This window comes from Lampetra fluviatilis, chromosome 3 (assembly GCF_964198595.1).
Source record: "Lampetra fluviatilis chromosome 3, kcLamFluv1.1, whole genome shotgun sequence".
NCBI classification, from domain to species: domain Eukaryota; kingdom Metazoa; phylum Chordata; class Hyperoartia; order Petromyzontiformes; family Petromyzontidae; genus Lampetra; species Lampetra fluviatilis.
The window spans coordinates 22,218,689-22,243,425 of record NC_136277.1 but is presented as its reverse complement, the minus strand read 5'-3'; the positions used below and the strand labels follow the sequence as shown (position 1 = coordinate 22,243,425).

The 24,737-nt window shown below is 46.6% G+C and overlaps 1 protein-coding gene across 5 annotated transcripts in view; it reads left to right on the top strand.

Annotated features, from left to right (window-relative positions):
• LOC144954636 (semaphorin-4A-like) overlaps positions 1-24,737 on the top strand; it is a 169,312-nt gene that overhangs the window by 82,521 nt on the left and 62,054 nt on the right. Inside the window, exon 1 of one of the 5 annotated variants that reach the window (XM_078885091.1) lies at positions 5,353-5,644. The exons of 2 other annotated variants lie outside the window; for them this stretch is intronic. The gene's annotated coding sequence lies outside the window, so the exon portion shown is untranslated. Of the gene's footprint in view, positions 1-5,352; positions 5,645-6,064; positions 6,320-14,621; positions 14,641-24,737 lie in introns of those variants that run through there. 2 more of the 5 variants (XM_078885108.1, XM_078885113.1) reach the window with 2 other exon arrangements.

Genomic DNA, 24,737 nt, shown 5'->3' with positions numbered 1-24,737 from the left:
GTATTAGGTGGGGGGGGGGTGACGCAGTGGTTTGCACATTGCCCTTTGGACCTGGTGACTTGAGTTTGATTTCCAGCCATGGCTAACATCAGTGGGGAGTTGTATCGGAACCGGTACATTACCAAACTGCACTGACCGACGTAGTGAAGTATGATCAAACAACCCCTTGACTGACATGGCAGTGTGCTGACAACATTCTGTAAATTATTAAATTATAATATAGAAAACGGTTATATTTCTTGTTCCACGGAATGGTGAATACCATTTTTTTTTTACAATTTATACAAATTAAAACTATGTGCAGACAATATGCTGCTGTCACCTCCAGGCTAATGCGAGGAAACTAAATAAATGACAAGCAATACAAATGAGACGGCATTTGTGAGAGTGAGAAAAATAGCCGAATCATCATTCCCAAGTCGTGGCGATTCAGAGAATCGCTCGCCGCTGTGGGGTAGGGGTGCATCGTCACATGCACGAGGATTGGTGTTTGCCCACGTGTGTGTTCCTACAGCAGCGTTTTCCGACCGCAGTGCTCGCAATGGTACTATAGGGTCCGCCTTTTCACGAATACCAATTCCCCATCTTTGAATGGATGATTGTTGAACTTAGTTCACACCGTACATAGCCAACCGCGCTAATGGGAGGTGCAGGGGAAAGACAACAAACTAAACACAAAAAGCAGTTCTATAGAACTGAGCTTTCATTGTAGATTCAAAAGTGCATAGCTCCAGCGGCTTCCCAATATCGGAAGGGAGAGCTTTCCAGACGGCATCAGAAGCGCGTCTGAAAGTGCGCGATGCATTGTCCATCTTTGTACGCAGTGAGCATCTAAAACAGGGTTGTCGGTCCTTTGTCAGGTCATACACGTCTGTGCATGTAAATAATGGGCACGAAGTCCCTTTGCATGGAAAAAAACCTGAAAATGTAACCTCTAATTCCAACATCTCCATGTTGTTGCCTTTTCATTCTGAGCACGTGGTTGGAGTCGTGTCACAGTTCTCCTTCACAGGTTCTTCCGAGTGAAATGATGGCCCCTCCCTACAAAAGCAGTTCCGTAACAGCTGTTTTCGAGTTCCTCAATGTTTGTTAATCTTAAGTGTGAAGCATTCTCCTTGATAATTCCCCAAAGGGGAAGCCCAAACGTGGGCTTCGGGGCTGGCCACATCACATCAGAACCTCTCCCAATCCATCGTCCACTGAATTCCTGATTAAAATATTCCCACATTGGGAGGGCATGTGCCAGAAAACAATATTTATTGGAAACGAACTTTACGGTCATGTGATACAATGTTTAGATCACAGGACACATACATTTCACATGTTGCTGCATCATTTTACAATTTTTATAACGCTCAAATTCAGATGTTTTTTTTCATCGAAAAACTCAACACACTCGTCAACAACACTGCCTTTAAAGATTAAAACTAAACATATAATCGGTTACCTTTCGGGCAATGGCCCTCCTTCATATCACAGAAGAGCCATTGCCTGAGACATCACTAATTACATGTTTTCTTTAGAGGCGGTGTCGTCGACGAGTGTGTTGAGCTTATTAATTAATTGTTTAGTCTGTTGTCGTTTCCCCGCACCTCCGAGTAGCACGCTTGGCTACGTACGGTGTGAAAGAAGTTCAACCTCCACGCAGTCGTGCTTAGTGGCACCACTGCCAACTCAGCAGTGTCACCAAATAATGTGTTTTGTTATCGAGTCAGCGCGCACCGATAAGGCTTAAGGGAAATATTGAGCCATTGGACCAGCAGCTCTGTGCACCTGTCGATGAGTCTTGCTCATCCACTCAAGAGTAAGAGCTTCCTCATAAGTGCCAACCTGTAAAGCGTCTTGAGAAATTGTAAATGTCACGTGACCAGATATTCAGCATAAATTCGTGTAATGCGATGGACACGTGGTGCTCCACTCTTTGCACAGTAAGGAACACTCGTGATAACCCAGTTTCTAACAGTTGCGGAAGTACTTAACAAAATAAACAAGTGGTCAATGTATTATTCGCATATCCTTCCCCACGAAAACACGTATATTTATTTATTACACATCCCGTCAACCGCACGACCGTCTGGGAGTGGCATCATTACAGCAGCTTTGTTTCAAGACAAGCAAAGTCTGGATTGGTTTCGACATACAGTGTCTCATCATCAGTGAGGTTTTCTTGAATCACTGCTCGTGAACTGCCGATCGTACAGGCAATGACCCTCTTTACGCTATTGCGTCCTAGTTATAAATGTACTGGACTTAGCTCCTTACAGACCAATGACTTTTGCTCAGAGATAGCTAGCTACGAGTGACACTGCAATTAGTTATGTGGGACACTCACCTTCCGTGGCTGACCCCATTGTGACACCAGGCTCCAAGTTGCGAAACGATGCCTCATTTTCGTCATACAACTTCCTTCATTTGTATGACGAAAACGTAATTGGCAATGGACCAAATGATTAATGACGTACACTTGTGTTCATTTGCTGCAATCATTGACGTTGTTTTATGCTCACAATTCTAGCTTATCATCATCACCGGCCGTGATCTATCCACGGCTGGGTGAAGGTCACCTCAAGCTATCGCATCTCTCACAGTTTCACGATGCAACAAGCTATCTGTATAAAACAATGTACCGTACACGCACATCTCATATCCTTCAGCGCGACAAATTCAGCCGGTGGTGGCGCACGCCTGTAATCCATCACTGTAGAGACGAGGGCTGGTGGATCACACAAATGTCTTTTCCCGTGAGCATCGAGGTGTCATATACCCTGGCTTGCCAGGATACGGTGGTGCAGCAAATGTGCACTACACCTGTTCCATCTATACGGGATAGCGTGTTACCCCGTCGTGTGCGTGACTTTTCCCCGGGTGCTCCAGTTTCCTCCCACATGTAAACAAACACCTGTTAATTGGCTGATAACGCCTTCATATATATAGGATCACAGAGCTTGGGGGTAGGTTTGCACCGGCTCACCGTGTGGCTGTCTTCCCACTTGTCCGTGGTTCCTCCTCGCACCTCTGAGTAAGTTGGTGTGTCTTCGAATGTGAGTGAATACTGTGCACATAAAAAATAATCAACCTTTTATTGCTTTTGCAGAAATATGTAGAGTATTTGGCAGCTATAGATTTCCACGTCATAAGCCACTTCGTTGAGCTATCATTTGTGGCCAGGTGGCTTCTGAAAGAGCTATATAGCTCAGTGGGATTTGTCTGCTGAAATAAAAAAAATTGTTTTTGTTCAGTTTAAGCCTGTGGGTTTTGCATTGTTTTGAAATTGCCTTTAATTTACGCATTAAGGCTATTTTCTGTGATAATCACCTAATTGTTTTTCTCTAAGCTATAATTGCATACCATCAAGCACGTATTACCCATGCAGTGATGCGTTCAATTTTATATTGTTTAACCGGGTGAGCATTCAAGAATCAGAATCTTTATTTAGACTGGAGGAATCTGATGAACTATGAAGCTCTTTTTCACAGATGTTCAGATGGACATCAAGAGACCAGGATAGTCTGAACGAGTGATTGGGATCATTAAAATGACAACAGACAAACAAATAAAATGAAAGCACAACGATGAAGTAAATAACCGGTGCCATGTGAGAAACCCCAAACATCGTGCACACATAAATCATTGTTGAATAATAAATAGCATTTTGATGATTTCATCGTGAAATACAGTGCCGTAAAGGAATATACTTTTAAAGATGATTTAGAGCTGGGTAGACACACATTTCGAAATCGGCCACACTGAGCGATTCTTGATCGGTAGATCCTCAAGACAATTGTGAATAACACTGCTTTGAAAGAAGGAAAACAAAAATCTATAATAGATGACGTTTCGGGTAATGGCCCTTCTTCGTGCAGCCATTGCCCTAAACATGACTGAGTGGAGTGCTGTGAACACCTCGATCTGAGATTTGTTTACCGGCCACGGCTGATATCACAATCACAAGATGTATTTATACTGGAGGAGTCCGATGAGCTATGAAGCCCTTTCTCACAGATGTCCAGTCTGGGCGGGTAAGAACGTTACAACAACACACGCGGATGAAACTAAACCGTGTCCATCCTCCCAGACAAAGCCCACGGAGGTGTTAACTTATTTTTCAAAAGCGACCTGGCCACAAACGATAGTTCGACAAAGTGGCTTATCATTTGCACATTTATAGCAGCAAAATTTAGTAAATAGTCTAAACGCATGTTTATAAACCGGAGGACCCGGAGATAAAAAAAAATCCACGCGACCACGGGGAGAGATAGACACGCAAACTCCAAATATATATAGCAGCAGCAGGCGTCAGGGTCGGGATCAAACCCCTGGTCCTCCTGCATACCAGGCGGGGAAGATAGCGTCTCACCACCACCTTGGCGCCCATTAAATAAATACATTACATAAGTTTAAATCAAGTATATAAGTTACAATAAAGTTGATGAGTGGTGAGTGATATCTGAACTTGTTCCCCGCCCCTCCCTCACCCCCATCTCACAAACCCACACTGGACCGGCGTGGTGAAGTATGGCCAAACGACCTCCACTGTCAAAAGGACGCGGCGATGCTTCTAGCATCCGTGAGCGGGTGAACAACGAGACGTACAAGTATGATGCGCTGCTCTTAATTACAATTGTGGGAACAAACCCAGAAGGACGACCAGCGCGGAGATGGAGCGCTGGAACGAGCTGATGGTGCAGCAGCAGCAGCAGTGAAATGGAGGGGGAGGCTTTCATGCAGCAGTGGATCGAACATAGCTGCGTGCCACATTTCAGACTCTGTCGCCTCGACGGACCTGGTTTTCACCTGAGGACGGCTGCTTGCGTTGTGGCCGAAACGTCGTGAGAATAATTTTATTATGTTTTATTTTTATTATTGTATTACTTCCCTTCTACGTGACTTTACCGAAAGAACCAAGAAGATGCGTGCCACGATCGCAGTGTTACTTTTCACCCAAAACCATTGTTGCAGAGCCCTCGTGACCTTGCAGCAAGAGCCCGGAGCTGCAGCCCGGGACGGGAGAGAGCCCAGCAGCCCAGTGGGTGTAGCGCCACATCGCAGCGAAAAAAAACTCCTTCTGATGCATCATGCGTGGTGGGTGCAGGGGTCCGTAGCCACCGCTTCTATGCTCGAGAGGTGCAAAGAGGGGGGTAGGAGGAGGAGGGGGAGAGGAGAGGGGCCACTGCGTGTGTGTGTGGATTAGCATTCACTGGGGGAAGAGACGGGAGTGGGGGGTAGGAGGAGGAGTGGAGCGAGTGTGAGAAGGGGGCTGGGTAGAACCCTGGTGTGTGGGGCTGTGTGTGACAGGGCGATGCGGGCAGGGGGTGGCGGGGGGTGATTGGGCGCTCTGACAATGCTCCCGGGGGTCGCACTCACAAACGGTCACGGCTCAGCCCTGGCAACCTCCATTGTGCTGCCTCGCTCCGAAACCTCCTCTCGGCTGCTTGTAGCTTGGGAGGGTGAGTGCTGGTGGGGGGTGGAGAAAGTGCCGCTCGTGCGAGCCGCAACAACGACCAAGTCTCTCTCGCCCCCTTCTCGCACAGAGAGAGAGGAGAAAGAGAAGGGAACCGCGCGCGCTCTCGCGTTCATTCGGCGCGCGTCCCCACGATGACTCCGCAGCGGACGCCGACGGCGATGGAGACGCGCTGAGCGAAAGGTAACACGTGCGGAGACCTCGGAGAGAGAGGGGGGAGGTGTGTGGGGGGTCCGCCAGTTCAGTTGCATCGCACGCGAGCGCGAGGCTCCACGTGTTCGGCGATGCGGTGAACGTCGCACCGCGCGCTCCGTGTTGGTCGCGAATTCGCGTTTGAAAAGAAGCGGAGGTGGGGGTGGAGTTTTTGTTTGGGAGGGTGGCTTCGTTCGGCGTGGTTTTGCCGGCACGTGCCCTCCACCACCACCACTACCACCACCCACATCCCGTGTATCATCGCAGAGTAAGAGGCAGCACGTGGACTGCAAAGCGTCCTTCCGATGGGCTCACAGCGCGCTCGTTCCCTTGCTGCGTGCGCGTTGCACGGATTCGGAGGAGCAGGTGGAGAGAGAGCGAGAGAGCGAGAGATTGAGTCGCTTCCATGCGTTTGCTGAGCGCGACGGTTGTTGTGAACTCAACGGACGGCGGAACACGTGGAACCGTGACGAATGCGGGCTACCGCGGTGTGTTTGCGCAACTCTTTCGTCTAAAGCAGTGCTTCTACTTCTTCTTCTTATTAACCTGGGGGGCACGCACCCCGTGCGGGTGCGAGGTGCCCTTTCTGGGGGTGCGAAACAAGACAGATTTTTTTTTAGACGGTAAATAATCATCGGAAAAAACACACAAATAAAGAACGGGCACGTAAGTACAAACCACCTTGTTTCATCAAACGCCGATGTATTTATTAAATTTTGTTGTAACGATTGACAACCAAAGGGTTGCAAGGCTGCAGTAAAGGTTTAAGAACCACCGGTCTAAATCGAGCTCTGTGACGAGACCTCATGCACCCCTTCCCCGAGTGTTGCGTACACGTGTTTACAACCTCCGAGATGATGACGGGCTTGGGTTCATTGGAATAGAAGCCGCCTGTTGAAAGGCAGCGGTCATTTGTTTTGATGCGTTCTCAGATGGGAAAAGACACGTGCCATAACTCGTATTTATTTCTTATCCCACTCTTCTCATCACAATTGCTTTCACACACACAAAAGACAAAGTTCCCCCGTATAGCCTGTGACAGACTGTAGGGGCAAGTGCTGTTAGCGAGCACCTATGAAGGCCGAAACGGTACACGAGGGGTGGGTGGCCAGCACCACGCCCGACCGCCTTTGTCTCCCCAGTGGCGATGTTTACACACCGCACCAGGTACTCGTTTGAGGCTGAGTCGACCTAGGGGAGGCCCAGCACCGGCTCAGATAATCGCTACTGAGAAGGGGAATCGAACTCGGGTCTCCGGGTTCATAGCGCAGCGCGCTGACCGCTACACTACCGCTTCCCACCACACACGTACACAAACACACACACACATACAAACACACACACACGCCTTCCATTCTGGTCTCTGCGCGAGTATGCAATCCGTGCATCGTTGCATCTCGCGCAGACCTCGAGCACACGCACGGAGGTGACCGCTGCGGTCGTCAGCGCAGAGTGAAATAAATTCCGCGTTCCTGCGTGCAGGATGTAGCCGCGGGGCTCCGAATTGCGCAGCGCTACGGGTGAAAGTGAAAGAATACCGACTTTCTTTCGGAAAGAGCCGCATTGTTTATGACTGACAGAACAGTTTTGCACGGTCGGAGTGGGGCGGTAGTGAACGTTGTGTCTGGTGGGGGTGGGGGGGTTAAGAAATATTCAAATTGCCAGTGCTCTCTTCTTTTTGCTTGCAGACCTTTGGTTACGCGGTACGCATTCCTCGCATGACCCCACCGCAACGTGAAGTGCGGCTCATTCATTAGTCTCCGTTCGCGGCGTTGATTTTGTGTTCAGAGTGTGGGGTCCGAGTTGCGGGTTTGCGCTACAGATTTTGCAGTGGTCCCCCGCGTCGAAGCTACTTCGTTGAGCTATCATTTGTGGCCAGGTCGCTTCTGAAAAAGAGATGAATAGCTCAAGGGGGCCTTACCTGGTTAATTGAAAAACAAGTGTAGTAATTACTGCACACGTACACTCGTCTGTTTGGCAGCAGTCAGATCTTTGAAACCAGTGCTTTTCCGTTGACAACTTCTCGTGTTTTTAACGTGGCGTTTTTATTTGTTAGCTTTATACCCGTGGGGGTGCCGAGTCGTAACCAAAAGTGCCGCATAACGAGACAGCAAGCTGAACTGTCAGCCAGCACGCGCATGGTTCAATTCTCAGAGGGCATGCCAAACACTGCACTCGATTATTTGTCGGACACTACTTTCATAGTCCATTCGACCGTGAAGTGGGTCAATGCAGTATCGTGTAATGAAAATATAAATCCTGCATATCTTTCCATTTTTGTTCAATTACGTCCCAACACTGGTACTGCTGCTGTTGTTGCTGCTACTCAGGTAGGCAATTGTGAAAATGAATTGTGATTGTCCGCCAGAAGCTGTAAACAAACGCCGCGTACAAAGAACATCAAACACAGGCAACGTGCAAGCTAAAGTGCTGTTGGAATTCCTCGACCTGTGCCTACTCTCGTCACACAACAGTTTGCTCACTAATTGCGCAAATGGCACGGGCTACACAAGACTGGCACTGGCTCCGTTTAATTGGTATTTGCCACTGCGTTATAAACATCTGTCGCAACTCTGTGGAGTTCTTTGAAGCTCCGGCAGTGTCTATTGCCCGAAGCTCCTACTATATAAACTGTAGGTGCTTAAGAACGATGGAGATTTCAGGCAGCTGTTAAAATAATCTGAAGGTTGTGTTTGTATAGCAGCATGTCCCCCGTATGGGCAAAAGGTGTCTCAGTGTCTGTATATTATCGTTTCACCTTTTGTCTCAAAAGTTCAGTGTTTTACTTTCATCCACAGCTCTTGTTTTCGGACGGAATGTAGAGGTTTATTTTTAACGAAAGTATACATATTTTAAATCACATTCCTGAGGGATGGGTTATTCTGTATAAGACGATGTCTGTACAGAAAGTGAGTCTGTGATCTCTCCGTGCAGACATTGGGGCATTATCCAAATTCATATGCGAGGAGGGGTTTTTCTCTCCTTCTGGGTACTCCGCTTTCTTCCCACATGCAAAACGCTCCTTTTAAAAGGAACTGGCCAAACATCACAATGCACGACCCCTCCTGATAAAGCATTGAGCTTCAGTGAGGCTTTCATGGACAAATAAAGGACTTCATTATTATCATCATATGCTACTTTGGCTGGCACTGTTGGTGAAGTGCAATGGTTAACAGTTGGAAGGGTTGCAAAACATTCAAATCTTGTTGGTGCGCTCACTCAGCCTATAATCACTCTTCTGGTCAATAAAATGAGTAGCACTTCCTGGGATGTCAACAGTGTTTGTTCTCTTGGAGGGAATGGCCTCAGCTTGGGGATGTGTGGATTTTCCACTCACTGGCTCACAACCTACAGAAATTATCACCATCCTGTACGGTACTCACTTTAACCCTTTCGCACATCAAGTCTGCGTCTGTTATTAATACGGCTTCTGTAAAATCACATTGAATATTTTCAACACATTTTTTTATGAGAGTTCCCTTTGAGTCCTAAAATTCACATTAAACTAAAACAACATTTCTTTTAGGTTTGGTCTTTGAATAATTATTGTGCAAGAGGGTTAAGCGGGAAGGCGCTTTGACTGTTTGACTGGTTTTTATTATTGCTATTAATTACAGAATGGGTGCTTTCACGAAGCAGGCTGTCTGGTGATCCTGGCAAATGCACAGGAATATAAAAAAACACATCCACACACCACCCATTTTCCTCTGGAGAGGAGTTTATTTTTTTTAACACCGATGCCCCGAGTGTGCAAAACTGCACAATGTACAGTACCATGCCTGTTATACACCGCTCGCTCACTCCATCCATCACTGGGATTTCTTGGAAGTCTCGAGCGCAGGAAATTAATGAAAATCTCTGCCTAACTTTTTTGTTCGTTGCCTCGGTACTCTACAATCGCCGTATAGTGCCGGGCCTCTGAGCGTCGTCACGTGGGACACTTCTCTGCTTCTCCACTGTCAACATCGGCTCGGTGATGGGGACTTCTATTTACAGCCAATGTCAAAAACACTTCGAGGGCGAGCGAGCCGACTTAGGTGAAGCACGTAGGCAAAGACGGCGATGCGTGCAAAAAAACAAACAAACCCGCATGTTAAAAATAACAGGGGGAGAACAATGTCTTTAGTCATTGATTAAAACAAAAATCTGAATCAAAATCTTTGTTTATACTGCAGGAGGAATCCGATGAACTATAAAGCTCTTTTTTCACATGTCCAGTAGGGGCGGGTCAGAAAGTTACGACAACAAACAACACAAAAACACGATAGGAGTGCAAAGTATCGAAAAGGTAAACAAATCACACAAAAACATTCTAATATATTTGTATATTCTTTGGGTCTTTCGGTAAAGTGACGTAGTAGATACCAGGTAAAGCCCACTGAGCTATTAGCTTCTTTTTAAGAAGGGGACCCGACCACAAATGACGGCTCAACGAAGTGTAAGAGCTGTTAAATTTCGATTTAAAGCTTTCGTGAATGCATGGATTCATATTCTTGGTTCTTTTGGTAAAGTCACGTAGAAGGGAAATACTTTTTTTCAAAAAAATTATTGCTGTGGGTTTCACACCTGATGATGATTGCTTGTGTTGCAATCGAAACGTCGTGAGATTTTTTTGTTGTATTTTTATTATTTCCCTTCTACGTGACTTTACCGAAAGAACCAATAATATGTAAGAGCTGTTGTTTTTTTCGATTCGTGTACGTCGCGTGTAAGTGGAAATCTCACCACGTTCGTCAAGAACGTGGTGTATCTACGTAGGCGCTCGTTTCGACCGATTGGCCCTTGTCCACAGCACGTAAAACATCTTCTTGGTTCTTTCGGTAAAGTCACGTAGAAGGGAAGTAATAAAATAATAAAAATAAAACATAATAAAACAATTCTCACGACGTTTCGGCCACAACGCAATTCGTGAGAATTGTTTTATTATGTTTTATTTTTATTATTTTATTACTTCCCTTCTACGTGACTTTACCGACATGGTACTCGATTGTGGTTACACAAAGCAACATTGCACCTGACTCCGAAACCTTGACTTGAGACGAGCTGAGGGTTTCCTGCCTGAACAAGCATGAGAAAAACAACAAGATGAGACTGGCCCCTGCCAAGGACTGACAACCACCAAAGGGTTATTTGGCTGCTACACATTTCCACGTGATAAGCCACTTCATTTTGGCTATTATTTGTGAACAGGTCACTCCTGAAAAATATCTATATAGCTCAGTGGGCTTTACTTGGTAAAATAAAAATGTATAGTTAATACATATAGTATTGTGCAATGCTCATTTGAGCCTTGCAGACACTCATTCAAACGCTGTCTTTCTGACAGACCTGTTCTTCACCTGAGGACAGCTGCTTGCGTTGTGGCTGAAACGTCGTGAGAATTGTATTTTATTATGTTTTATTTTTATTATTTCCCTTCTACATGACTTTACCGAAAGAACCAAGAAGAACACTTAGGAGACTTTTAACTTTTAGTATCGTTATGTCAGTCTCCCTTGCCACGTTAGTGCACGAGTGGGCTCACGCTTGGTTCCGAGTCAAGCACATTTTTTACCGAAATGTATTATCGGGAAAGCAGGTGCCTTCTACTAACAACAACAAAAATGCCAACACTTGTTGATAGCGCCCCTTGTAGGAACATAACGGGGCCAATGCTGCGAGCGTGCAATGATTAATTGTTGTTGTTTCGGCCCCGTTGACCTGTTTGTAAAAACACGAAATAGGCAAAACAAACACCTGGCCGCATATGGGACTTGGCGTCTGAATTTCTTCACGGACAACTCAGTAGCTCGGCGGGGGGGGGGGGAGACGACGACTGTGGGAGCTGCAGGAAGTGGCAGCTGATGGACACGGAACGGGCGTCTCAGGTGCGCAAATTCGCACGCCCCCTGCTTATGAACTCGGGGCGACGAGCAGCGGCCAGGGGCAGCTTGCTCCGTCACCTCCTCCTGCTGCAGCACCGCCACAGACTGCACTGTGACCTCCTCCCATCCCATCCCCCAACCTACTGTGCGCAACCCTCGCGTTACGATGGATAAGATCTCTGTTCTGTTACAATTAACGCTTAGCCTTTGTGAGGTTAAATGATTGGCACGTTTCATAAATCCCCCCCTCCTCCTCCTCCTTGCCGCCGCCTCTGTCCCAGCCAGCAGCAGTACAAATGGGTACGGCTCAAAGGCCGAGTGTGGTGGGGTGAAGTGTGAGAACTGCCAACTCCTCTTCTAAGATGTTTGGCCAGCCAGCGGGTATGCCTGGTACACAGGTGGTCGTGGGTTTCGATCCAAACCCTGACGCCTGCTGTTGTGTATTTGGAGTTTGCGGTGTCTCTCTCCCTGTGGTCGCGTGGATGTTTCTCTGGGTCCTCCGGTTTTTGCCTGCACATCTTGAATCAACATCACGCGTTTAGAGTATTTGGCTGCTATACATTTCCACGTGATGAGCTTCCTCGTTCAGCTATCAATTGTGTCCAGGTCACTTCTGAAAAAGGGCGACATAGCTCAATGAGTCTTACCATTAAAAGATAAAAAATAGTTTATAGTTTAGTTAGAGATAGTTCCCCAGAGCTCCCTCGAGTAGAAGGCCTTCCATCAGCAGTGGCGTGAGCAGGCAATTTCAGAGCTGCACCATTTCATTAACCCTGTCACTGATTACTCCATTGCCACTTTGTGGGAAGTCAGCAGTGATCATAGCTCTGCCAGATGTCTACCCAGGAAAGAAAGCCTCACATCATAGGTGGGACAAAGTCATTGTTATGCAAGTCCAAGTCGAGTCGCAAGTCATCAAATTCATGACTCGAGTCTGACTCGAGTCCAAGTCACATGACTCGAGTCCACATCTCATAGGTGGGACAAAGTCATTGTTATGCAAGTCCAAGTCGAGTCGCAAGTCATCAAATTCATGACTCGAGTCTGACTCGAGTCCAAGTCACATGACTCGAGTCCACACCTCTGCCTCACATACTCTCAAGAGGTTGTTTTTAGAAAGGAGGGTCCTGTATTAGGACGTTTGGTCAACATCATTAATAAGTGTTGTCGAATGGAGGTACCAATCATCACCGTATGAACGTGGGATCTCCACTGCTTCAAGATCTCCGGTAGAGGAGAATGCCATCCAATGCTCTTTTTCGTGTGGGGAATTTGTTAACGTTGTTTGTCGTGGTACATCCTGTTCTGTGTTGAAGTGACAGATCGTGTATTTTCATGCAACTCGTGAATAATATTAGTCAGCAGTGTCATGTCATGTGAGTGAACTTGGCACCAAAGCCGTCACGTCCACGGTTGTTTGTCACGCAGCACAATACGAGGCTCATTTGTGCTCTGTGCAGAGTGGTGCATTGCATGCCAGTCATTCAGTGTTCTGCAAGTTCAGCTGCAGAGCTGGGGTTGGTATAATTAAATGATTTGAAGATATGTGTAGTTTAAATAGTGGCATGGTCATTTATAACAAAACAAAGATCTCATCCATTCTAGTGGTGGCGCGATGGTTAGTACACTGCGCTATGAACCCCGCAACATGAGATTGATTCCAAGCCACTGCCAACATCAGTCGCAAGTGACATCTGACTTGGTTCAGGGCTCCCACCAGCTCCCACTGACCCGGCGTGGTGAAATATGGTCAAACAACCCACACGGTGCAAGTGTGATTGGGCAGGACACATCGCTAGAAATGATGATGGCTTATGGACACGTCTGGTGATGGAATGGTGGCTAAAGGACAGAATGTGCCCATGTGCCCTGCCACTGTGGAGATGGAGCGATGAGATACGTTCATGCGCGGGTGGGAGATGTTTTTGGCTTTGCCGGACTGAAAGGAATGGCAAAGGCATGGGAAGTCCTTCATTCAGCAGTGGATTTACAACAAAATACATGCACAACACCCTCATGAATTGGCCGACAGTAGCAACTGATGATATCTAAGAACCTGGTTTAGATGCATGCGGCTGCTGCGATTGAAAACCGAGATCTTAGCAGTGCTGTCTCAAAGCGCTGACGCGAACGGCGGCATCGAACTCTCGAGCCACGTTGCCAGCGTAACTGTCCGGGATGTTTCCAGGCAAATTGCCATCGCTTTACGAATCACTCGGGAGTGCTTCACGGATCCTCACAGGAAGAACTGCCTCAACATGGAGCGTGCCCTTTATGAGCATCTTCGTCATTGAGAGGATTTGAGAGCCAGACATCGAAAGTGCAAGTTTTGTTTACGGATGGTGAAAATATGAAGGCGTGGTAAGTACAAGTGGATACAGGGAATTGAGAAAGAAGGGGCATGGAGAGGGAGGGCAGAAGCTGGACATGTGGTCTATTGATCTTGTGTGAGCAGCGCACACAGTGAGTTGTTTGCCTATGCCGTTATCAGTGTTCCGTGGTTTATTCCCCCGGTGAATATTTATCAAGTGGTGACGAATGTGCCAGCACGTTTTGACATTATAATTTGTCACGCGGGACGGGCACCGCAAACACATAACTGAAGTTTATAATCAACGGATTTTCAAGTCGTTTCGGTGGGCGTCACGGATAAAGTGCATTGTACTTTTGCGATGCCATTGCAACCACATTCCTCTTGTGGCTATTGAACTGTCGAGAATCCATCGGCGGGTGCCGTGCCTTGACGCTGGCAAGTCACGTGCGTCATTCGAGTGATCAGTACATTTGTCTCTAGTCAACAATAATTTAAAAAAAACTAATTAACTTAATCATAGTAAACTACAGTAATGAAACAAAAGAGGCCCAGCCAGATCTCACCATGGGGCTTTGGGAGCATTGTAATGACTGGTCTGGGTTATTCATTAATCCGTGGGACTTCAACCTGCTTGCAACGGGGAAAAATTCCCCCAACCAGTTAAATGCCCTTTAGTATCGTCCCTCCCACGTTTCTAGGCGGCGGTAATATTTTCTGTTGCGCTGTGGAAGGGAAGGGAACGGCCCCATCTCACCCACCGATGGAATAGCGCGCGTCTCTCTCTCTCAGCACGGCCCGCGTACCTCCTGGTGAGTGACTCTGCTCGGCCTGTCGGTGCTGATTGAATTCACATTCCGTGGGAGTGCAATGCGGCCCAGGGGGGGAAGGGGCGGTGGAGCTCATTGCTGGAGTCCCTTTGTCAAAGTGTGGCCTCTTGCACATGCGAGCTTGTAATTGTTTTTCAGAAAACAAATGTTATTGCGTCTCCTCCAGTTCCTGGCTTTGCAGTCCGTAACAAAGAAGCTGTTGATATGATGATCGCTGGCCTAGCAAGTAGGCCACCTCAAGTAGAACACGAGTGCAAGTGGGGTGCTGCACAGTTGTTTGTACAAAGAAATGTGTATCTCGTGATATATACATTTTCACAAAAGGGACGCATAACGCTGTGGTATCATCATGCGAATTTACATTCCTCTAGATAGTGGTGGCACCGTGGCTGGGTGGCCAGCACCACGCCCGGCCGCCTTTGTCTACCCAGTGGCGATTTTTAGATACTGCACCAGGTTCTCATTTGAGACCGAGTTGACCTAGGGGATGCCCAGGACTGGTTCAGAAAATCGTCACCGGTGTCGGCCGTGAGCGGGAATCGAACTCGGGTCGGCATGTTTGTAGCGCAGCGCGTTATCCACTATACTTCCGCTCCCAACACACACACACGACATTTTATAAACTTTATTAATGTGTTAATGATATTGTCCAGTTGTACGATATAAGGTGAAAATAAAATAACATCGTTGTTACCATGGTAAGTTTTAAAATCTGTGGTGAAAGAGACTGAACGTGATTACGTCATGTGTCTTGGTGCCACTGGGGAATGTCCACATTCATTTCACCTAAATTGTGAAACACGTGGAACCTGAAGGCTCGTAGGTGGTGGCCGTACTCGTGTTTTTAGTTTCTGTATCGCCGCGACGCTCGCCTCTGCCCACCCAGCAGTATAAATGGTCACACCGCCGTTACGCGATCGGCAGGTGGCAGGGGTAAAGTGCGGCTACAGCAACCTCACCCAAGACATCCGAGTTGGCTAATTACCCTCGAGAGGGGCTCTCTAGGGCTCCCTTTGGTGGAGGTCTTTCTGCCAGCAGTTGCTATGACAGGGCTGCACCTTTAACTTCTTGTCACAGTACTCTCTGTTGGATATTTTAGAGCTGCACAGGGCGAGAGTGTGCGGTATCTGTTTTGTGTTCCTTTTCCAGCAGGAGTGGGGAGGGCAAATGAAAAACGCGAACGTGGCTTACCCGGCTTGGAAAATTTCCTGACTTTAATTCAATTCCTGTACGCGGAGAAATCCAATAGCCTTACCCTGATCAAGGGCCGTTACATGAAGCTGCTGTCGCGAAATTTGGCAGCGTGCTAATTAACGTGGCAAAACCTCAGCTCATAGAGTTTAGTATAGAACATTGGTTTCGTGGTTGACGTACCGTGGCAAATATGGTTAAAGAGTGCAAAACACAGTTATCAGAATTTAACGAAAGCGTAGCAAGTGCTCTAGAGTGTGTTTAAACAAGAGACTGATAGAGTAAATTACATTTTTTTGTGGAGATATAGGAAGGTGATCTATTTAAATTGCTACCCGTAATGCTCTATTACAGCGCTCAGTGAGGTTTTATGCGACATCAATTTGTTCACTTACGGTCTGTGCCTCTGTGGTGTAGAGGTCACTTGCCAATAACATCTGGTAAACTCGCAGTGTTTGTTTAACAAGCCTGGCTCTGCTGATGACCCGCAGAAGGACAAAACTGGTATACAGTAATCCCTCGCCACTTTGCGGTTCAAATTTCGCAGCCTCAGTACATCGCGGATTTTTCGAACTGATATAAAAACCTCATTATACCTGTGCAGTAACACCATCATCATCATTCATCATCACATTCATCGAACTGCACAAGTCTGTCATCGTCGTCATTGTCATCGTCGTCGTCGTCATTACTGGAGTCAAGTCTCAAGATACTACTGTCATTGGTGAGTGTAGAACACCATAATACGTATCGTATGAGAGAGAGAGAGTGTGAATGTATAATATTAAGGTTTTATAATTAAATAAATTTAAGTAAAATATATATATAAAGTATAAATATACATATTTTAAACATTCTGGTACCCACACACACATATACGGAAATTCCTAGGGGGCCAATCCTACTTCGCGGATTTTCACCTATCGCGAGGGGTCCCGGTCCCCATTAACCGCGATAAACGAGGGATCACTGTATTACGTATTGAAACAGTTACTTCTGCTTCACATAAGTCTGGCATGGCAATAAGACTAACATATTCCAAAAGCATATAACCAATACTCTCTGGGTCTTTCATATAACTCATATGTGTGAATATGGAACGGCAGGTTTCAGAAGTTTTGTGACACTTTCGCTCAGACCCAGGACTGGCTAAAGGTGAGATCTCATGCTGGGCCGGCAAGATGCCCTCAAGTGTGAAGAAAATGTGCTGCTGTGCTGCACCTGTTGGTCGTTTATCCCCTGTGACGACGCACGTATATGGTTGCTGGAAAGACTTGGACTTTGTCCGCGTACGTTTCTGGGAAGAGGGGGGCAAACGGGTTCTATGGAGCAATGCCCTGGGTTTTCCCCGTCTCGTTGGCAACAGGAGGATTGGCTGAAGGTTGTTAGTCCTTCACACGCACAGGGCATGACTCACGGGCGTGGTGAACAGGTGGCTTTATCCGATGTTGTTTTTAGTCATCAAGCAAAATATCGGATGTGTTTATGGAGCGGAGATTAAGATATCTTTGGGAATATCTTTCTTGACAAAACGAGAGATCTGCCACCCGGCTGGGAAAAATCTTGGCAAAAAACAAAGAGACCCCTGGAAATTTTAGAATTCGATGCAGTACGGTGGTGCCACAGCAGAACAACTCACTCTTACAACAATGCACAGGAAAGGGAGTGGTGAGAAGTAATTGATAAACACTACCACGGCTGATATCTCGTATTTTTATGGAATAGAGTTTATAAATAGTACACCTGGAACAATCCACCGCCCTGCCTCCAGCGATTAAATGCCGCGATTAAATGTCGCGATTAAATGTCTCGATTTGAATTAAGACTCAACGATTATTTGAAATCAAACATGTTGCAAGCTCCTTTTGTGTTGCCTACTGTCTCGCTTGTTTAGTTTCGTTTCCTTTGCATTACTCCTGCGCCATATAACATTACACTACACCATATAATTCGTGAATTCTTTCCAGTGTCTGTAAATACTGTCACCGATTTTAACACTTCTCCAAAATGCAATGCACGTAGCACAACGGCAAAATTCGAGTTTACAATCATCGAGGAATTGATCTACAGTTACACGCCCAATAATCGTAATATTTATTGTCTCTGCTGGGTCACGCTGTAGCAGAACATCTGGCGGACAATTCGAACGTTGCGTTTTCAAAGCCTAGTCAGGGGTCAACTCGGCCCATCATCCCTCCGTGGTCTACAAAATGAGTATCCTTTCACGGGAAGTCAATAGTACCTGTCCTATGAAGAGAGACCTATTCCCAACCCATAGGATTGTGGCATTTCTACCACTGGCTCAGGGCCACCAATCGAGAAGAGTGACTCCCATCAGTCGTTTGAACAAGTGGACGCTTTGATTGTTTTATTGTTATTATTTTTATGACCAAACGAACTCACTTATCACCCAAAGAGCTCCTCCACACGTGAGCGTTAAACGCCTGTAACTTGAACCTGTGCCCTCAGGTGGAACAGCGTGTTCCTTTCTCACTTGTGCATGACCACTGTACGCGATGGGCACACGAGCACGATCCCAATAGATCTCACGCGAAGCCTCAACGAGCCTCGATCACCAAAGCAGAGCAAGCAGCGTTTTTGTTGGCGTCTAATCATGAAGATGTTTCGTTTTATACAGCGTCATGCATTCTCACAATTTCTGAAGAACCACAGACACGCGGGTAGGCAGCAAGGCGGTGAGAGCCAGCGCTACCAAAACTTGCCCAAGATCCGCAGTCTTCTTTATATGCAGATGTGTTCAGCCCCTGAGTGTGTTTACACCTGGGAGGAAACCGGAATACTCGGAGAAAACCCGCACGTGCGAGGGGCCAACACTGCGTCCCGCAGAGGAGGGAGGGATTATATTAGTCCGCACTTTGATTTACCGGCTTCTCCTGGCAAGCCAGGATATGGCACCTCGACACCGACGGAAAGGGAGCTTAACAACATTTGTGCGATCCACCAACCATGTATGTACGTTGAACTTCTTTCACACCGTACGTAGCCAAACGTGCTGTATTACAGGGGTGTATAGCTACCACCGCGGGGGAGATGCGTGCGTGTGTGTGTGTGTTCCCACCCTCGTGACTTATCAAAATATTTGTCACTGCAGCCTTCCTGGTTCCCCAATTCCCTTCCTGCAAAGTGTGTGTCTGTGTGCTCCTCCATTCTCACAAAAGCAAGAGCTTCCTGATTCCACAGCTGATTTGGCATTGAGTCACCAAAGGAAGGAGGCTGCGTGTGATGTTTCCATAGCAGCTCTGTGAGAAAGCCCATTTCTATGGCTGCAACTGTGAGTGTGGAAGCCTGTAGTTTTGTGTCTATTCTATTGCATAACGCCTTTGTAAACCATGTCCTGAATAAGACTGGTCAGCTGAAACGTCATTCTTCCTTCTCAAACAGTTGAAAACCAGTTTTTTTATGTACCTGTTAATTATTGTCGAAGTTCACCAAAGAAGGATCTTGATAACTCCTATCTCATAATGCACAGGTTGTAAGAGGGTTTAACAAAATATAAGATTCAATACAATTTGGATAATTATTGTTTTAAAGTGCTTTCTGTGCGGGCCCTTTTGCGTGATTTTTTTTTTTTAAATCCACTTTTGTTCCATTGTTTTTGTCAGTGTCCATGCTTCTGATCCATACCTCATGGTGGGTAAGGTGCGCCAGTTGAAAGCTCGGAAAAGGCTCACTCGGATCAGCGAACAAAAAAAATCAGAGGAACCATGGGATCTCCCTTGCCAGTATATCTAAATATAAGAATATAGGCTCTACCCTTGCTGACAATATAACAGCTGTGTTAAGATGTTTCGACATCTGTTTTAACATCGTAACACCTCACACCGAACACTAAAACTTTCCTTCACCTTAACACCTGTTTTATTGCCAGAAAGGGTAAAGCCTTTTCTTAAATCAGAGGCACATGAATTGGTCTTGGGCAGAACCCATCGACAGAGATATAATAGCCGATGGATGAGACTGGCGATAGAATGGCTGCCCAAGGCCAGACACACGCCTGAGCGGATGGCCGCGGATGACATGGAACAATGCGATAACTTCATCTGCAAAGGGTGACATGGGTTATGGCGTCCGCAGCAATGCGAGGGATGGCAATTGTATGGAGAGGCCTTCATCCAGCAGTGGATAGACATTGGCCGATGATGGCCAATGCGTATCATGTACACTTTTTACATCAGCTCAGATGAGATGCACGCTGTTGCGCATGGGGTAAACACTGCAGTGTGTGTGTGTGAGATTTGTGGAAATGAGGGACATGCGCTGTATCTATCTGTTCTCTACGAACGACAAATAAACAGGGCACACCTTGAGTGACTACCACCATCTCGCCTAGCCAGGGCAGCCGTTTACACGCTAGCTTTGTAAGTGCTCCTCGTGTTAGCACATTTCCTGGGTTAACAAATCCCCGAATTAATGTATACCGTGGGCCACACATTAACTCAATGCGCGTGAGAGGGCTGAGGGAAGTTACACCGAACACTAAACATTTTCTTTGGTTTTACCGATTCTCTTCTCTCTCTTCCATTAATCCATATTGTAGCCATAAACCTAATCCCATTCAATCTCACTGTTTTTACAGGAGGCGATCTGGCTCCGAGATCTCGAGCCCGATCTACAATTTTTAGCAAAGATCCCCACGAAGAAAGGGTCCTTTATGGCAGAGGCGTGTTTATGGAGCCTCCTCTGTTTGCCTCCCCCCCCCGGCTCACGGCCGCCTTTGTGCTTCACGGTGTGGCAGACATAGGCCTAACAGACATTGGCCTAATAGACTCTCAGTGCCATCCATTGTTTATTTGTGGTCCCAGCAGACAAAACAAAGCCTCAAATTGGCCCCTTTTGTGTATTTAGATCCTTCTCGTGCCTGTTTGGAGAGATGGAAAGGTTCTGGCTTTTTCTGCTGTGTGTGTGTATATGTCTGCGTGTGTATAAGGGAGGGTTTTCCTTATGCAGTCGCCTTGGATAATAGGCAAGTGGTGTTGTTTTGCCATACTGCACACCGACAAAGCGCTTACTCATAGGGCAAGATGGAATGTTTTGGCCGCCATGGAGTTTGGTTTACAACGCCAAGAGTGTGTTGTGACTTAGAGAAGCGCACTTTCTCTCGTGGGCAGTGTGCCTGCGGCCCCTCGATTGATACATTGCGCGCTGTCACCGTTGAGGCACGTCGCGTATTGGTTTCGATCCCTCTGTCACTATGTTTTCATCTTCACGTTAGAAATGCACGCGTTGGTCGAGAAATTATTGATTTGTTTTTGCTTGTGCGAGAGACTTCCTCAAGCGGTGGTGGGCGTTGTGAGAGTTAGCGCGTTTAGACGCGATGTTCAGAACATAATTGACCACTTTGGTTTGTCTGGGCCATCTCCAAAACGTCTGGGCGATCTCCGAAAAGGAGCGGATGGTTTTTTTCCCCGGTGTGACTTTTGCGTGGCGTGATTGGATGGATGACGGGGCAATTATCAAAGTCGAGGTGTGTTTAATATCACGCCTTCGTGGACTTTTGACATCGGAGCGAGGGGGGAGGGAGGGGGCGCGACACGCAAAACATGTTTGGAATTGACTTTGGAGAATTCTACAGGGAATGCCAATCACGGACAATTCTTGCAGCTGAACAAGTTGCTTTCTGTTGGGAAACCGGGCTGCTGCCGCTGCCGTTGCTGCCGCTGCTGCTGCAAAAGTTGGCCGTCACAGAAAACCATCGCTTCTTGTCCTTTTGTGGTGTCCGCATTTCAAACGGACCATTATTTGTCTCGCTGTATAATTAGATACAAAATGGGTCCCTTTCTTTAATTAAAAGTGAGTTTTTCTGTTAAGCCTTTGTTGCTGATTAGATCTAACATATCCATTACCATATAACCCCACCTCCACTGCCCCCCCCCACCTCCCTTGCCACCTTCCCTGCCTCTTCCTCCCCAGCCTAACACATCTCCAAAACGAATAGCTTCGACACTTGCAAAGGCAAAGCAAAACATAGTATTGAGCCATTGTTGAAATCACCGCCTGCCTCTCTCGTGTTACACAACTCCCACTATTGCAGACACTGACTAACAATACCCTGTCATCGGAACTCGCCACCTCAGCATTTGCCATAAACCGTCCAGGGGGCGGGGGGGGGGCTATGACATCATTGACGTCACTCCCCGCAGGAGGCAATCGGGACCCAATAGAGACAGCGCATTAAATAAACACTGCCACCTTAAAACTGCAGGCTATAAATAAAGTCAACATCACATCTTGACTTAAAGCTTTCGTGACTCGCAGGAATTCATATTCTCTGGGTCGTTCGGTAAAGTCACGTAGATAGGTACAACGGTTTTTTTGTTGTTGTTTTTTCTTTGAACCTACCTACGTGACTTTACCGAAAGACCAAACTAATATGAAAGTCAACATCCTTATGGTAAACAACAAATAAAAGAAATAACTGTGATGGGCTATGTGTATCACATATCATTTAAAACTCAATAACTGAAGGATTTCTCTGCTCAATGGATTGTGGGGCATTTAAAAAAAAAACAATCTCCGTTGGCTGCCTTGGGTCCGTGGTGGAACTTCCACATTTATATGGTGAATACCAATCCTTCCATAGGAGAACTAATATTGACAACACAAAGTGATATAATAATTTATGGACCCCCCAGAAGGATGACGGTCTGAAGTTGGACTCCAACTGTGATAAAACTCTTAAATTTGTGATTGAAAGGTCAACATTCTAATGAAAGCTCAACCCTGCAGCATAAGCTAAACACATTCAAATTCTTAAGTTTCTGACATTTCTGTTCTTACGTGCAATCATAAATGAGTGATACGTGGGATGCTTTTATCCTTTTCAATAATTACAGTACCAGTTTAGTCTTTCTTAATGTCACATTTCACGAGTGATGCAACCAATTACACAAAGTCTAAGGTCTTAATCTGAAAAAAACTACCATTATCAAAAGTTTAACGTTCCGATGCCAATGGTTAATTTATACCATTCTCTGCCCACTGCTGGTGTAACGCGCCTCTTTATCGGTGCCATTTTTGGTTGTCTACTTTTAGTTTATTTTTTACATTCATGCCTATAACATTTAAAAAGCACTTGGCTAAAAGAAAGAAACCGGACGCTTGCCCCTTTTGTTAGTTGTGCCAGTGACTTGTATAATTGCCATCTCTCTACGTCTGTGACCTCACCATTGCGTGGAGGCAAACGTTCGGGGGAACGGAGTTCAATTCCTGGTTCAAGGTGAAACCGTGGGCTATTTATTTCCCACAACCCTCGGTTCTTTCCAGCCTCCGGTGGAATGGGTGAAGTGGCAGTGAGTCGATTGGCAAATTTGCTTGCGGTTGCAGGAAAACGTGGGTACAGCATCCACGGTGGTGAGATGTTAACTACCTGCAGGAGGTCGTGGGTTCAATCCCGACCCTGATGCATGTATATTTTAAGTTTGCATGTTCTACCCGTGGTCGCGTGGCTTTTTCACCGGGTCCTGCGGAGGTTCCCTCCACATTTAGAATCAACACGCGTTTTAAGTACTGTATTTGGCTGCTATAAATGTCCACACGATGAGCCACTTCGTTGAGATATATTTTGTGAGCAGGTTGCTTCTGAAAAAGAGCTACATATCTCATTGGGTCTTACCTGGTCAAATAAAAATAATTTCGTTTTTTAAGTTTCTTCAAAACCGTGTTGCTTTTGTATGAGAAATGCATTGGAAGGCGATGGTGCGATGCCGGATGCTTTTTTGCCACTGCGTCCATTACTTTTGAACGAACCTCTCATTTATTCCACGGATGGTTACCAAGATTGCCGCAATGTTTTCACATTTTTTTCCCCCGCTTTCGATTGCACTTACATTCGCTGCTCAGCCAGAGAGTTTATTTGTATTTATTTATGAAGCCAAAACAAACGCGTGTCTGTGTGAGTAAGTGCACTTGATGGCATGTGTGCGTGCCTGGCCATGGAACGGTGGCGGTTAAAGCCTCACACCAAGATCCAAGGGATCCCCAGGTACTATTCCTCAGCCTTGCACACTTCAACAAATAAATATCTCAATCTGGCCTGGATTTTCCTTACTCAGTACCTGGTGTGATGTGGTCAACATCAATGCTGGCGAGACAAAGACAGCTGGGTCCGGTGCTGACCACATTTACCCCTCCCTCCCTCCCTTCCTCGTGTGCCATGCTGGCCTCAATAGGCGCAATAGCCCCTAGCCCCAGTAGTCTACCCAGGCTAAAAGGGAAGATCGTTATCTTTGTGAGTGCACAAGCAGCACTCTGCCCCGACATTATCATTGGTTAAAATGGGACCAATGAACGACGCCGATGAAATCCACGCAGTTAGGTGATCAGTGTCGATTGCTGCTGTTCCTGCCATGGCTTAGACTGACTCCGACCACAATTACCCACGAGGTGCGGTGGACCTTTTGCAAAGTCAGGTGACAAATTGCCCCCTGCCACCGACGCTTCCATGACTGGGACCCAGTTCAGACGCTCGGAATTGCTGTTGTTGCTTGAATCGCTGTGGGTGAGTAATTGTGGAGGAAGTCTAGACGCTTTCACGAACTCACCCCGTCCGCCTCCCTCCCACTGCAGCAGACCGTGATGGCAAAGTAAATTTAAGTGTCCCGCTTTGGAAAATAAATACCTGCCATGATTTGTGCGCATGTAAAGTGCAGCTATACACGTGAAATGCAGTACAGTATTTCAAAGGGCCGCGTGTGGGCTTTTCCCCCCACATTTATGAGCGGTCGACTTGGTATAATGCCAAGGTCTTGGTAAGGGAGGAGTAGTTTTTTTTTTGCCGCCGCAAGGTAAAGTATAAAAACCGAAAAACACAACAACACACTTAGGCGCGCTGCGTTTGCGCGCGGAACAGAACATCTATTTTGTTCTTT